General features: G+C 51.6%; 1 protein-coding gene across 3 annotated transcripts in view; it reads right to left on the bottom strand.

The window, feature by feature from the left end:
• SH3BP4 (SH3 domain binding protein 4) overlaps positions 1 to 1,721 on the bottom strand; it is a 29,474-nt gene extending 27,753 nt beyond the window's left edge. The window contains exon 1 of one of the 3 annotated variants that reach the window (XM_079311317.1): positions 1,473 to 1,721. The gene's annotated coding sequence lies outside the window, so the exon portion shown is untranslated. The remainder of the gene's footprint in view (positions 1 to 1,472) is intronic. The other 2 variants (XM_079311315.1, XM_079311316.1) reach the window with 2 other exon arrangements.
• Positions 1,722 to 14,213: the final 12,492 nt, after the last annotated feature.

The following is a 14,213-nucleotide window of genomic DNA, read 5'->3' as shown; positions in this document are numbered from 1 at the left end:
ACTGAATTATTAACTTGCAATGTATACATTAATTAACAGCCAAAACTTAATCACTGCAAATCTCAGGGAACACTAGCCTGGAAGGACGGGCTGGAGAGGGCATTGATGGGCATTCCACAGCGGGGATGCTGCACCAGGAATTTGCATCTGCCCGATCCCACATCCCACAGCTCCTCTGGAGTTTGGGGCTTCGATGTTAGCATGGCTGGATTTGGGCACAGAACAAACTCCTGGTCACTGCTTGTTACCAAAGTTATGCCGAGCCTAAGAAACATCCAGCTACTCCCGAACAGTCAAGGATCCCGAAAAATCGGTGTTGTGCCTGCAGCACATCACACACCTGCACAACTCCACCTCTCCCACCCAACGCTGTCCCGGGAGCAACAGCTGGAAAACCGAGCCCTGCGCAGCATCCCTCGCTCCCAAAACATCCCCTGGGGCAAGCAGCAAGGAGCAGAGAGGGCAGCGACCCCTCGGCGAGCCCCTGCTGGGAAAATCCTGCTGGGAAACCGATGCCAGGCACAGCCGCTGGAATGCTGCTCGGAACAGCCCAAACACCCCCGCCGGTGGCCGATAAGGAAGCGGAGCCAGCCCATCCCGGCCCCTCTGCCCCGGGGTGACACCGGCTGGGTGACAACAGCCGGTGTCCATCGTCCCCACGCCCCTCTGGCAGTGCTGGCGGGACACGGCGTGCGCGGACCCACGGCATCGGCCACAGAACGGGGACACGGATCCACGCGTGTCGCGGTCACATCCACACCCCGGAACAGCCCACGGCAGCGGGGACACGGGGCAGGAATGCGAACGCTGAGGGGAAAACGCAGCCACACACACAGGGGACACAGGCACACAGAGTCACACACACACAAGGGACACAGTCACACACAGGGGACACAGTCACACACACACAGGGGACAGGTGACACGCACAGCCACCCAGGACTCCCGCACAAAGTGGCACACGGAGGACACACGGCACAGCGCGACACACTCAGACACAAACAGGACACAGTTATAAGGGACACTCACAGCCACACACACGCGGTGTCACACACGGACACACGACACAGCGTGACACATTCAGACACAGACAGGACACGCACACAGCTTCAGACCCACAGAGGACACTTACAGCCACACACACAGTGTCACACAGGGACACTCTCACACTTACAGCCACGCACACGCGGTGTCACAGTGTCACACACGGCCACTCGCACCATGGTCACAAGCGCACCAGTGTCACACAAGGGACACAAACAGAGTCTCACTCCCGGACACAAACACCCACACTCACTCAGCTCTCCCCAGCCGCCTCCCCGCGCTCCGCCGCTGGCTCAGCCCCGACCCTCCACCTCCGCCGCCCTCCTCCCAGCGCCACCGCCGCAAACTTTTCCCCGGCGGCGCCGGGAGCCCGCGGGAGCCGCTCCCATCCCCGGCAGCCCCCGGGCTGGCCCGGCCGCCGGCTCTCACCTGCGCCCGCTCCCGCACCGGGAGCACCGGGACCGGCCCCGCTGCGCTCTGGGCGCGCCTCCGCCGGCACGGGCCGCGCGCGCCCGCCCGCGCTGACGTCACAGGGCGTGGCCGGGGCGTGGCCGGGAGCGCGGGGTTGCAAGAGGGGGGGATGCTCGTGTAAAACACGTGGGGAAGGGAGGGGGGAAAGGTGGGAAAACAGGGATGGGGGAATGAAAATCACCTCCCAGCCCGGTGGTGAGGGCGGGCGTGCTCATGGTGGGCAGCTGGGCTGTTTAAAGGGGTGTATGCCTCTCCCCCCCCCCCCCCTTTTTTTTTTTTGGCTGTTTTTGTCACGGAAGCGGAGCTGTAAAATCTTGGTAAAGCAGAAATCCCGCTCGTGTTGCTCTCTCAGGGTGGGAAAAGCAGGAGAAACACGGAAGAAAATGTTAAACTGATTTCTTGCGTTAATCACGGTGGGAGAGCGGCTTCCAAGCTTCCCACAGCGCCCAACACCGGAAAAAGGGGGACTGTGCTCCCTAAAATCCCCTAGGCTGAGGAAGCGTCCCGCCCTGGGGTTGTGCTGCAAGGCTGGGATGCGGGACTAGGAAATGAGATACCGGGAGCATCAACACAACAGGACAGGGATAGATACGAATTGCACCCAGAGACTGTGGCCACCAACACCTCCACAGTGGCCATCTCCCTTTGGAACACCCTTTGGAAAAGCAGCTGAGTGAGAAATATCGGAGCAGATGGGCCTGGGCTACTCGAGCCGCTGCTCTTCCCACCCCCTCCATGTTTTTTCCTGGGTTTAATCGGGATCTGATGATTAAATTTCCTCTTCCTGGTGCTGGCTCCTCCAGTGCGGCAGAATGGGACGGAGTTTTGGCGAGGCTGAGACAAAAGTGGGGTGGCTGGGAGTCCTTGCATGGCCAGACCCCATCCTGGGGGTCAGCTGGGACTTACCAACCTCATCCAAGCCTTTTCCTGGCTTTCGAACATGAGGCACACAGAAGCACTTCACAGCACCCTTGGGAGCTCTTTTCTGCAGCATTGTTTAGGGAGCTTTGGACTTTCTCTAAGGTGAGCTCCCTGCAGCCAGATAACCTGGTTCTCTAAGTGCAACGGGGCACTTCCATCCTATTTTGCCAGTGGAAAACATTGGGATGGCACCTGGGATGCAGCTGGGCTGGGTGCTGCCCCCATCCATGCCTTGGCACTGAGCCTAGTGTGCTCCTAGTGTGCTGTCCCTCTGCTCCTGCAAAACTCTAATTAAAATCACTATTTGAGTTGCTGGTTTATTCCTCTTTTCCACCTTCCCCAACTCTTGGGTACTGGAAAGTCCAAAACTATTCCTGCCTTAGGCTGGCATCTTGAGCAGCTTTGGGGACAAATGTGGGCTGGAGGAGATGTACAGGAATCTGCAGTTCCAGCGCAGCACCCTCATGATCCCTTGGGGAAAACCACATCTCTGGGTGGGAAAACTGTGCTTGAAGTCCATTAAAAATCAGCAATTTGTGGGTGACAGCTATTGCTTATCCTGGGAGCAGCTTTCCCAGTGCTCAGGATGTGCCTTGGGCACGTTGCTGGTGCTGAGCCTGGGATGGAGGGATGAGCATTCCATCTGCATCCATCCCGAACTGAGCAGTCTGCAATGCCCAGGAGCAGCTCGGAGCAAGGAAGGGATACCAGGGAGCAATCAGCCCTGGAGAAAATGCCCTAACAAGGCCAGGCTTTTCTGTGGTGATGGGATTGCATCCTGCAGGAATTCCAAAGTTCATTCCTCTCTGTGTTCCCCTCTGTAATGTTTCTCAGGCACAAATCCAGGTGGAAATTGTTGGCCTGAGCAGTTCTTAGGGACAGGGCTCATCTGGAATTACATTCCCTGGGTCAGGTATGTGAGTGTTGCCAGCTTTTTTTTCTGGGAAGAGAGCAGCACCTTTTTGTTCTGATACTGCCTTGGGAATTGCAGACAGGAGCTGGACATCCAGACTGGGTCTGATATGCCTCAAACTCAGCACCACCAATCCCCTCCCCAGGGCTGCAGCATGGATCCTCTCACCAGGAGGATCAGGGAATGGCAGAATCTCTCACAGACACAGCAGCTCCCAAAACCTTCCAGAAGGGAGTGTTCCCAACCCTGAACCTGATAAAAGCCACTTCCACGTGGAATATCAGAACTCCCTGGCCTTTGGTGGGAGCGCCCATGCTCCGTGTTTGTTGGGAGCACTTTTTCCATGATCCTGTAATTTTTGTAGGAACCCAGCGAATCCCTTAGCCTGGATCATGCCATGGATGGCCTTCCAGAGCTGGGAAGCATGTGCTTGGCTGCCAAGGTACGTTTAACAACGCTTGGTTAGTACAGCACTTCCAGCAAACTCCCCGGGGCAAGCTCTTCCCCGGCCAATCTTCCTCTTGCTGCGAATTAATTACAGCCCTGATGGTTAATGACGAAGGAGAGGGATAACTGGCAGGGTTGATGTCCCTCTTCTCCTGTGGAAACTGAGTTATTGACTCCTTCCCTGGAAGCAGCAGCTCTTTGTTTGCATCCTGAGGCAGGGATTGAGGCTCTGGAGCGTTGCTGCCACAGGCTCAAAGGTACTCGACATTTCGGAGCTGGATAAAGCCAATAAATGCCAACAAGATTTGTTCTGTAGGTACAACATTCCTGCCTCAAAGCCAATTACCCACAGAGGTGCCTCATAAACGAGGCTCACCACGTTTGGAACTGGCAAACAAAGCATCTGCCAGGCTCCCCACATGGATTGTTTCTGCTTTGTTTTTGGAATTCCATTATGCCGGGCTGGAATTAAAGCAGGGTGGATTTGCTCCTCCAACAGCTGTCTCCACAGGCGCCAACCTGATTTCCTCTTGGAGCTGGGAGTCTGGAGGATTTATTCCCCTTCCATCCATCACAATGGCTGAAGGCAGCAATTCCCTACATGATACTGGCAAGCATGGATGGCCACTGCTTTTGCCAGAGGGCAGGGCTGCATGGGGTATTGGGAAGAAATCCTTCTTTTTGAGGAGGGGGAGGCCCTGGCACAACTGTGGCTGCCCCTGGATCCTGGGAGTGTCCAAGGCCAGGCTGGATGGAGCTTGGAGCAACCTGGGACAGTGGAAGGTGTCCATGCCCATGGCAGGAGTTGGAATGAGGTTGAAGATCTCTTTCCAACCCAAACCATTCCACGATTCCATGATTCATAAATCTGTGGCCATGCTGGTGCCAAAGGGGGGGGAAAGCTGTGGGAAGGAGGGCTGATATCACCTGTGATCACTCCTGGATGGGGTTTGTGAGGTGGCAGGAACACCTGGCCAGGTAATAACCACTTCCTGCTAATAACAGGGATTAGTTTTTTAAGCCTGATGAGTACGTGCACAGAGCAAAGGACAGAGCTTCCGGAGAGGCTTTTAATATCTTTGGCTGCCTGACATCAGCTGAGAGAGTGAATGAACAAAGGACAGCAGAGAGCTGGAGGGGAGAGGTGAAAGAGCTAAAGGGATGGGTCTTACACCTTCTCTGTTTTCAGTGTCCTTCCCCCATTGCCCTCAGCCTTGCACATGCACTCTGCCCCCATCACACCCCTCATCCCTGCCAGGGTACAAATCCCACCTGCTGCTCTTCCCTGTGCAAATGGATGGGTTTTGGAGAGCTTTGCACCAACCTCCCTCCTCCTGGAAGACTATTCCACATGGCAAACTCCTTTATTATAACCAAAATCCTAGAATTCTAGAATGGTTTGGGTGGGAAGGAACCTTAGAGTCCATCTCTTTCCACTCCCTGTCATGGGCAGGGACACTTTCCACTGTCCCAGGCTGCTCCCAGCCCCAGTGTCCAGCCTGGCCTGGGACACTCACAGGGATCCAGGGGCAGCCACAGCTGCTCTGGGCACCCTGTGCCAGGGCCTGCCCACCCTCCCAGGGAACAATTCCTGCCCAATATCCCATCCATCCCTGCCCTCTGGCAGTGGAAGCCATTCCCTCTGTCCTGTCCCTCCAGGGATTTTTTAAAAGCCCCTCTCCAGCTCCCTTGGAGCCTCTTTATGGTTTTTTTTGGGGTAATTAAAATTTTTCCTTTTAAGCCACTGTTCCCAGTAAATCACCCACTTCATTTTTCCTCATCACCCTTCAGAAGCCAAGGAATCTCTGTCCTCACCTCCCACGCTGCCTGGCCACACTCACAGCAGAAGACGCACGACCCACAAGTTAAATCTGCTCTTCTCCGTTTCCCTTTGCTCCCCCAGTCCCATCCCACTAAATAAAACAGCTTTTGTTCCCGCTGGAGATTCTCCTGGCAACAGAACCACGGAAGCTGCAAAAAAAACAAAAAAGAGAAAAAAAATTCCCAGACTCAATGACAGCTCTATCTAAAACCAACCAGCAGGATGAGGCTGTTTTATTATCGTTAGGGGAGAGAGAGCCTGGCTAATGGGAACAGGGAAATCATTGCTGCTTATGATGGCTTCCCAGATGGATAAATATCCCTGCCTAGCAGAGGGGGATGCAAAAGGGGTTTCAGTTGTTGATGCATCCTTGTGAATCTTGACGTGAGAGTGAGATGGCTCCAACCTCCTCCCTCCGTGCACCAACTGATTCCAGATTGTGGGATTTCTACAGTCAGGCTCCAGCAGATTTCTGTGGGCCTGGAAGAGGCCCAGGGCTTGCAGGAGGGAGTTAGAGGAGCAGAAAGTCCTGTTTTTCAGCCAAGAATACTTTTGTCTTTAGCTAAACATTCTCCTAGGCTGCCTTTCCATGCCCCTCAGAGGCTCAGAGCAGCCATTTCTCCCCCTCTTTGGGGCTGCTGATTCCCAAACTTTCCCTCCACATCCAAAGATTCTCTGGGACAAAGGCATGGGGAGCAGGAGCCATTTAATGGTGCTGCCAAGGGATGCACCTTTATTTATTATGATCATTTAATCCCTTCCCTCAGATCACTGCCAGAGCCACTTCCACTTTCCAGACAGCTCTGTGATAAAACAGGGATAAAGTTTCCTTCCTTAAGCAGTGTAAGACAAAATAATTCCCCAGTTTAGTGACAAACAGCCTTGTTTATGGCTCCTGCATTAATCAATGGGGTTAATTGAATTGATGACTGTGCTGGCTTGTGTTCAGAGCAGCTGCTTCACATTATTAGCCCCATTTAACCAGAGGATCTGCCTGTGATCATTTCCACCTGGATTTCCACCCTGGCTGTCCCCACTCGACATCAGTGTAGCTTGGGACAGGGACAGGCATTTGGAAAACCGTGGTACAAATAAAGGGCAAGCTCAAAACAAGCAGCATTTTCTACAAATTCATCCCAGGAATACTGGGTGGAAGTGTCCTGGGATAAAAGCAGAGGATAAAAGCATCATCACCCTATCAGCCATCCACAGTGGAAAAGGGGCTCAGGACTCAAAAGATAAAGGAGAAAATTAGAATTCCCTGGTTCTCAGAGGCAGAGGAAATAGGGAGAGAGAAATTAGACAATGCTGGGCAGGGATTGGAACAACCTGGACTAGTGGAAGGTGTCCCTGCCCATGGCCAGGGGGTGGAAGAAAATGAGTTTTGAGATCTTTTTCCAAACTATCCTGGCATTCTCTGAGTAGCCCCATGTAGCACAGCAAGGACAAAGTGCTGAAACTTGCCAGCATGCCCATAATTCAGGGTATTTCCAGTGATTTCAGGTGATCCCAAGCCCAGCTTGAGGGGCTGACAAGTCCTTCAGCCCAAAACTGTGCCAAGATAAAACTGGGGACATTTATTATCACAACCAGGGGGACACAGCAGCGATGGTGACGCTCAGATTTTCCCCATTTCCCCTGGCAGGGTTTGAAATCCATAATCACTTCACCAGGCATCCTGGAACAGCCCCCAAGGACAACGAGGTGGTGGCTGTTTTGCCACACAGGTGCCTGTCTTGGCTGGTTTTCCAGCCTGTCAGGGACAAAGAGCATCCCAAGTTTTATCATTCTAAAATGATGCTCAATATCAGCTGCCAGGTACAGCCCCACACACTACCCTGCCCGTGGCTCTCCCAACAAAGCCTGGCTTGTCCAAAGCTCTGCCTGGCTGAGATTTAAGCCAGTCAGAGATAACCACTTGGCTGTTCCTCCCCTCAATGCCTCCTCTGGCCTGGTGGAACACACTTCCTTTCTGTGCCGCCAGATTTGCTTTTCAATGCCCCATTATGTCTCAAGGTCACGGCGGATCGAGGAGTTTGCCCTGCAAAGAAACCGAGTCACAAGAATTATATTTTAATTTTTTTTTCCCCTTGCCATTTAATAACTGCGTGTGCTGAGCCTGAATTGCTTTCTTTAAGCATGTGAAGGAGAGCAGCGAGCACTCGGCTCTGCGTTTTTGTTGGCACTCCCTCCTTTCTAAGCCCATTATTCACCCTCCTTTTCTCCAGCTAAGAAATGCCCAGTTCTCTTCTTTTCCAGCTGGCAAGTGCCAGGATCTCATTTAGGTCCCAGTGCCTTGCGATTATTAGCATGGATGTCAAGAGACCTTCCCAGCAATAACAGTGACCACCAACCCATAAGCTGAGCTTGGCACCAGCATGAGTGGCACAATTCCCATCTTAAAAGTGGGGAAATTGGAGCAAGGTAGCATTTATCAGGCTGCTTTTGTTGTGCTGGGCACCCTGTGGAAAAGATTTGGGATTTGTGTGGTCTGTTCATGCCAGGGATGGAGCAGCAGATGGGAGCAGCAGGGTTTTGGGGCAAAATGTTGGTTTCTTTGGAGGCAGCAGTGGAATGCCCGCTGGCTTTAACCAGCAGCCACAGCAGAGCCAGGGCTCTGCAGATGGTCAGAGCCAGAGCTGGAGCCTGTCTGGTGGCGTCCCCTTGCCAGCTGCTTTGTACTATTAATTATGGCCATGAGTCTGCAGGGTTTCCAAGCTCTGTGGCTCCAGTATGCCATGTGGGAAGGAGCTGGGATGCAAAATGAATTCCCCCTGCGATGCTTCCCAACAGGTCCTGCATTGTTTATGCCTCTGTTCCATCTGGGGTGATGCTGGGACTCTTACAAAGCATCCTCAGAACAGCTTTTTTTTGTGGGACAGTGTTCCATGGGGTGCAGAAACCTTCTTCCCCCTGGACATGGCATTTCCATTCCTGCCAAGGCTCCAGCTGCAAAGCCAAGCAGTCTGACCGGTTTTCCACCTGAGAGTTTTTGGCAGATCTCCTGACCCAAAGCTGAGGGCGAGCTGTTCTTGGGCACTGGCAGCCCCCAGATGTCCCTGGAAACCTCTCTGCAATCTTCCAAAGGTGAGGTTTATTCAATTCCTTCTCCATTACAAATCTCACCTCCCTGGCTATGAGTTTCCATCACTTCTCCATGCTGATATTTGCTGAAGGCGAGATCCCAGCGACCACACTTTCTGAGGACTTGAGGATCTTGGAGACCTTGTCCAGCCTTCACGAGTCTGTGGTTCTATTTATAATCAGATCTGACACAAGGATAAATCCATCCTGGCAAAATTTTATATGGGAAAAAATCTGTAAATGTCTTGGCTTCACGAGGTGTTCATATCTTATTAAACACCAGAAAACCCACATCGAAGGAGATGTAAAAGTTATAAACATCCCCAAACCCATTGCTGGGTGAATTTTCTGGAGACTTTGAGACATGGAAGGAGCAAGTAAACAAGCTGGGATTTTCCCCTCTGCATGCACAAACGTCTCCAGCACGGTGGAAAGCGCGATCAATAATTGAGTGAGAAGCCACGTGGCTCAGAGCTCTCACAAAGCACAGCCTGAGCATCCAATATTTATTTTCAAGCCTTAAATAATGCATTTGCAAATGCTTCTAACTGGATATTTTAAGGCAAACAAATTTATGTCATGAAAAGTTAATTGGTGAGAGCATCTCCGAAGGAAAATCATCGGCAACCACAGGAAACACCCCTCAGCTCCTCAACACTCAGTTGGTCCTGTTCTTCCTCATCAATTAGGGGGCAATTCCATAATTTCTAATTAAGGAATCATTTGCTATCAATTAGCCCATGTAAGTAGATTTCACTCGTTCCCCAAGCTAAATCACTTAAGCCCTGGCATTTCCTCCTCACTGCTGCAGCGCCGGCGGAGCAGAGTGGGAATGGGAGGCAAGGGATGCTTCCTTCAGCCATTTCCCAAGGGAGCTGGGTGGGATGGGTCCATCCCCACGAGTTAATTCACCCTGCAGATGTGTGGCAGCTGCTGTAGGCAAATGGAAAAAAATCAGCTGTTGTGCAGGGAGGTGGAATGGATTGGACTTTGGTGATCCAAGTGGTTCCCTTGCTATTTGGAATATTCTGTGGTGGGAGGTGGTGGGAGTTGCATGGCATGGAGGGGAGGGATATGTTCAGGACAGTGGTCACAGGTGGTCCTCAGAGGAGTCCTGGGCTTGCACGAATGGAGGTATCACCATTAAGGACAACTGGAGCTGGAGGTGAAGAGAATGAAGCTCCTCCACTGTCTGCTCCCTGGCACTGCTGCATCCCAAAACACTGCTCAGTGTGGGCAGGAGCTCTGGAGGAACGACCTTGGCCAGGGCTGGCACCTTCCCACAGGTGTTTGCTTGCACCTTGGCAGCAGATAAAGGGTTTGCTGTTAAATCCAGCACGGCTCCAATGCTGACATGTTCCCTCCCCACTTTGTCCTTCATCCCCCCGTTCCAAGGAATGAGTAAACATGTCCAGGGACATGAGGACTGCACCTTCCAGTTTTTCTGCCCCAGCCTCATCCCACATTACACACTTGGGCAGCAGAGCTGGCTGCAGCACCCCCAGCCACCCCTGGTACCCCAGCCCCAGCTTAGGGATGAGCTGCTGCCACGTCAGGCTTCTCCTTATGAAATCCAAAGAGATAAAGATGAGACAAGATAAGAAAGGTTCTTAACCGCTCATCACAGGACAAGATTTATTATCTCCTGCCTCTGATGTTTATTTGCTGTTCAAGTCAGCATCCAGCAGATGAGTTGCCTCCAGTGGGATTTCAGCTTGGTCTGATCAGAAGAAATTGGTTTTGACAGCTTTGTGATAGAAACACCTTGGGCCAAACTCACCCCTGGTTGATCTCTCTGGGGTCCCCAGGGCTGGATTTGGCTCTGGCTGGCTGGGAAAATTAAAACCAGGAATTAAAAGCCTGAAAACAGAGTAACCTGGATCCAAAAATAGGTAACAGGGGATGGTTTAGCCCACAACAGCCTCAGGAGCTTAGAGGGTAATGGGGGGAGAGCCAGAAGCAGGGAGAGGCTGGCTGCAGCTGCATGGGCTGTGTGACGTTGGTGTTATCCCCTCCAGGGCTTAGGCTGCTACAAACAAAGCCTTAAAAACCATAAACTAATCCCAAATGCTCCTGTGCAGACCAAGCTGACCTGGAAGAACCAGTGCTACCACTTCTCCAGGAGTTATTTCTTCTTGGGCTTTAGAGAGAGCCAGGGTCATGCTGACACAGAGCCCTGAACATCCAAGTGTTATTGCTCCTCAATTCCTTTCTCGTGGCAAAACGTTTGGGCTGAGGGAGGTTTCCCCAGCCAGCAAAGATTTGCAGGAGGTGGGAGGAGTGGGGAAGCACAAATGTGCTTTTCATGCCTCGCTGCCCTCAGTTCAAAAGGCTTTCACCTCCCCAGGAGCACGTTCACCACTCCTATCTAGTCCCAGCAGCTCTCATGCTCGTCAAGAGCTGGGACAAACAGGAAAACATGGAATTACTTTGATCCCAGCCTTTAATACCTCAAGGCCTTATGTTGCTCTTGGATTGTGGGAGCTTGGTGCTGTCAACACAAGCTCAAGGATTTTTCCTTAGAGCCTGGTTGAAGTATCAGACCCATTTGGATCCAGCTCCACCAACCCTTTTGATTTAGGTCCAAAACTCTTTTTTCCTCCTTGGAATGGGTGAGAGATAAACATTTCTATGGCAAAACTGCTCAGTTTTGCTCCATGGCTTTATCTTCAAATAGGCCCCCACTAGTGCTAGTAGAATCCTGTACCCCTGTATCCATCCCAACCCATCCCAGATGGATAACAGGGCTGTGGTAATGGCAAAAGCAGCCTGGATGTTGGAGCAGCTGGAATGAGATTGGGTTGTCACAGATATTTTCACAACACAAACTAAATTTGGGATGAAAACACCACTTTAAAAAGTTTGTCAGCAACTACGTCTGAGCATCGTAAAACTTGAGAAGAGCATAAATCTGACAGGAATTTATAGGTTACAAAAATACCCTCAGCCCACTCTCCTTTTCATCCCTGTTTTCTTGCCCATAATTCACCCACTCAGGCTTCACTAAAGACTCCAGTAAATCATTCCCAGGGTCGGAAGCTCGCCAGTTTGCCTACAGCTTAATGGCACCTTCCACTTGACTCTTGTTTTCTTTATTTGCTTCACACTGAGGGAAAATACTCCAGTCTGACTGACTTAAAATCAGTGGGAGGAGCATGGATAATGGGAATGGGAAGTTTAGCCCTGGCCCATTTTGTAATTACCTCACTGAGGGCTCATGGACTCTAAGGTTATGCTTATTAACACATATATAAAGTGGTGTTTGTTATTTGTGTGTATGTATTATGCACAGCCCAGAGAAGCTGTGGATGCTCCATGTGTGGAATTGTTCCAGGCCAGTTTGGACGGGGTTTGTGGCAACCTGGGATAGTGGAAGGGACCCTGCCCATGGCTTTGGGGTCCCTTCCCACCCAAACCACTCTTGTGATGGTTTTCATGCAGACTTTGAATTAAATCCTCTCTGTCCCCCAGCAAACTCAACAACAGAGAACTGAACTTTTGTTCTTTTGGGTCACTGATCACTCTCCAGATCTCAACCAACACCTCTGGAACTTGCTGGAGCACCAATTCAACAAATACACGTCCTCTGGTGGCTTTTCCCAGCCCTGGAAAGAGCTGTGGCCCTCATGGACAGGAGAGAAGGAGTCCCTTTCAGACCTGGCAAAGACCATGATGGGCTTTCAGCTGCCCATGTTACTAACTTCGAGCCTTTCACTTGGTCCTGAAAAAGCAATTCAACTCCCTTCTTTCCATCCCTACACACCACCTCTTGCTCAAGTGGGATTTTCATTAAGGCTTTGTGGAACTGGTCTGAGAAGAGAACTATCAGAGCTGTCAAACCCTCAGGATGCTCAGCCTCCCTCCCTCTGCAGGCTCTGCTGCACCAGCCCGGGGGAACAGCAGATTCGGGTGACTCAGGGGCAGTCACAGACTTTAGGCAGAGCGTGATCACCTCTGCTGATTAGCCTCACGCTTCACTGGCCTTCCTGACTAATTCACCATTAACATTCCCGTCCTTATCACGGCAGCTCCTGCCTCTTTGGTAGGCAGACCTGGTGTATCATTTACTGAGTGCATGAAACTCTCCTTTGGGGTTTTTCCCAATTTTTTGGGAGTGGGAAGAGGGCTGACTGTGCTGGCCCAAAGCCCATCATGGTGTCCCATGATGAAGCAAGGGCTGACACACAAACAAGGAACAGGAATGGCATCTCCACAGGATTAAAGGTGCAAAGGTGCAGAGGGGTGCTCTTCCTCCACTGGTTTAAGAGCACCTCCCAAGCAAATCATGATTGCTCCCCTCCCTCCGTGGCAATGTGGATCCAAAACTTCGTGGCCCGAAGGGGAGAAGCTGTGGCTACACCTGGAGGCTGCCTCCTCTCTAGCCTTGTTCCAGGAGCCTGCATAGCTCCTTATCCATGGACAAGGGCTGCCAGCCTCCATTTCGGCTGCCCCAGTGGCTTTCACACGGCTCAAAAGGCAATTTTCAGTTTGCAAACACTCCCGGTGGAGCCTGAAACAGGGCACGTTCATTGTTCGACGCACGTGGGCGGCCATAGGAATGCAGAAGAAATTGCAGCATGGACCCAGGATCATGAAAACTCGTTAATTCCTGGCTCCTGCACTGCTGCACAGTCTGGACGCTTTTTGGTTCAGTTTAATCTAATCTGCATGGGAAGAGCTGCCCCCGAGGAAGGGAGGATCAGAGCAACTGCTCTCCCAACTCCGTTCGGATTGTGATGTGATTTCCCAGAGCACTGAGGGCTGGGAAGATAAACCTTTTCCAAAGTGCTGCGCAAAATGATCGAGGGCGTGAATTTGTGCCCAGCACCTCTGAGGCAAATCTGCTCTAATGACAGCAAAACTCCTTTTCCCAGAAGGGGCAAGTACTAATGTTGCTTCACATGCAGTAAAGTTTTACAACTTGCTGTAAAAAGAGGCACGGAGGTTGTTTTCTCCCCCCCCCCCCAAAAAAAAATTCTCCATTCAGTAGTCAGAGGGAGATATCCCCCTGGTCTCCATCCACATTTGTCCCTTAAAAATACCTGTCCATGAGGTATAGACTCCCCATCCATCCCCGAGTGTCCCGGACATGATCACAGACTCGGTAGGCTTAAATTCCTAATGTGGACCAGGAGAGACTAAAAAGACTCATTTGGGATCCCTTCATCATGTCAAGAAAGGAAAGAAAGCATCAATCTGTTGTTTTGCCCTTGCCAGGAGCCCCTTTCCTGCAGACTCCGGGTTGCACTCTGCCTGCAGAGAAAGGCCAGGGAGTTTTGGGATGTTGAATGTGATGTCATCCTGCGAGCTGTTCTCCTCAGGTGGTTTTGGGGTAAGAATTTTTGTGTAGGAATCAAGCGATCTTTAGACTGCATTAACTGGAAAAGGGCAGAGCAGACCAAGACCCCCGGAGAGGGTGAACTGAGCCAGCAGCAGCTGCATCTGAACCATCCCTGCTTAGCGAGTGCCTTTCTAATGCTAATATCCTGCGGAGAAATCCTGCCAAGGAATT

The sequence above is a fragment of the Erithacus rubecula genome (genome assembly GCF_903797595.1).
Source record: "Erithacus rubecula genome assembly, chromosome: 8".
Classification (NCBI taxonomy): Eukaryota; Metazoa; Chordata; class Aves; order Passeriformes; family Muscicapidae; genus Erithacus; species Erithacus rubecula.
This window is presented reverse-complemented; position numbering and strand designations above follow the sequence as displayed.